The following is a 2,128-nucleotide window of genomic DNA, read 5'->3' as shown; positions in this document are numbered from 1 at the left end:
ACGAAAAAATGACGCTAGGACGACTGCCAAGTTCTTATGGGAGCAAGTGATCTTGTGCTTCGGTTGCCCCATCGAACTGGTTAGCGACCAAGGCACACACTTCATCAATGAAGTGATAGCACATCTCCTATCCACCTTTCTCATTATCCATCGCAAATCCTCACCATACTACCCTCAGGCTAATGGCCAGGCAGAATCAACTAACAAGATTCTTATCAATGTCCTGACTAAAGTAGTCTCAGCCTCACGAAGTGACTGGGACAACAAGCTGATGGCAGCCTTGTGGGCCTACCGCACAACTTATAAAATAGCTGTCGGCCAAACCCCCTTCAGACTAACCTATGGAACTGAGGCAATTCTACCATTAGAATTCTTCGTTCCTAGCCTGAGAATAGCACTTCAAGAACGATGGGAAGGGAAGAAGGCATGGAAGCAACGCCTGGTCGAGCTTGAACGCCTGTCAGAGACTCGTCTCCTAGCCATCCATGCGCTTATCTGTGAGAAGGCCCGACGCAAACGCTGGTTGGACAAGCATGTCAAGTAGCGCGAGTTCGAATAGGGTGACTTAGTGCTCCTTTACTCGATCAAGGGGCATAAGCAAAAAATGAAATTCAGAGGTCTCTGACCCTTCAAGGTTCGTGCAATTAGCCGAACCGGCAATGTCGAGCTTGAGACACTAGACGGTGAGGGAATGGGCTTCTTCAATGGCAGTCGTGTCAAGAAGTACTACCCTCCCACGCATCCTTTGCATGAGCCACCGCTGTCAGAACCGCTACGATCACTGAAATCAACGAAGATGATGAGGAAGCCGTAGAACCCGCTTACCTTCGTATCATGGTCATGGCCAAGCAAACATGCGCTTTCAACGCCTTGATCGACGAGGGAGCAGACTTCAACATCTTAACCCACAATCATTGGATCCAACTTGGCAAACCGCTACTTCAACCCACAACTGCCAGATTAAACCCATATGGTGCCCACTCATACACACTTCTCGGCAAGTGCAGAGTCGCCGTTTCTATCGAGTCTAAGACTGTTTCACTGCTTTTTACGTATTGCGAACCTTCAAAAAGCAGACTCACTACAATATTGATTATGAGTTGCAACGCATCCACCTAGCAATAGGCAACGTGCGCATTGTCACAGCTTTCAGCAAGGGCTGCGCGACACCATCACCGTCCGCAAAGCCATTGGTAGAAACATCCGTAGGCAAGACTAAGGAGGGGGGTAGTGCACGGCCGCCACTCCCTGACTTTCGTAAATCGCAACCCACAGTAGCCAAAGCTAAGGCCCAACAACCTCACCTTCAATGGGTGCCTAAACAGCTGCAACCACCACCTAGGAGTCCATGTTCCTACTCCCATAAGACCCAGAACTCTAAACCTAGGAGGCCAAGACACAAGCATAGGAAGTGCCGCGTGATCAAGCAAAGATGGGTCCCTAAAGCCCTCTTGCATGTGCAAGGCTACTACGAGGGAAATACCTGGTTATGGATCCCTAAGGCCCCCACGGCCAAACACACTATTCATACACCACCCTCAAGCTTGATCAGCCTACGTCCCATAACACCTCAAAACCATAAGCCGCAGTGCTCTCCACAGCCCTAGCCATCCGACTCATCTACGCTTCGGGCCAAAAAAGTCGCACAGGCCTATCGGCCCAAGCAACAGCCACCGTCACAGGAGGCATCATCCGACCCAGTCAATCCGACTCCCCAAAGCAAACCTGAATGCAGCAATCCATCTGTTGTGGTGGACCCTAATCCACCCATATTCCAAACAGCCAAACTGCGGGCTCAAGGAAACTCCCAACCGCCCATTTTTGTTGTCAAAAGTGCTTGTTCTGTCAAACCTCAACCACCTGTCAGCCTTACGCCCTCCTACGAATGAAAATCCTTCCTAGCGCTAGCCGTCGCTGACCTTGCGGAGGACACCGGGGATGACATGGTGGAATGCATTAAATGACTCGATGCCACATTCCTGTCGCTAGCCCTCAGCTACGACCACTTGGACTTAGGTCTATTAGAAGAACCCTTTGCAACGGAAGTGTGCAATATGCCTTGCTCCTGGGAGACCTTTGAGTTCGCATTTGCAAAAGCTTCTCGCTCCACTAGCTGAGTTGATTCACA

The sequence above is a fragment of the Lygodium microphyllum genome, chromosome 8 (assembly GCF_053477565.2).
Source record: "Lygodium microphyllum isolate KBCC chromosome 8, Lygodium_microphyllum_v1.1.10, whole genome shotgun sequence".
Taxonomy (NCBI): domain Eukaryota; kingdom Viridiplantae; phylum Streptophyta; class Polypodiopsida; order Schizaeales; family Lygodiaceae; genus Lygodium; species Lygodium microphyllum.
Note: the sequence above shows the minus strand (reverse complement) of the source record.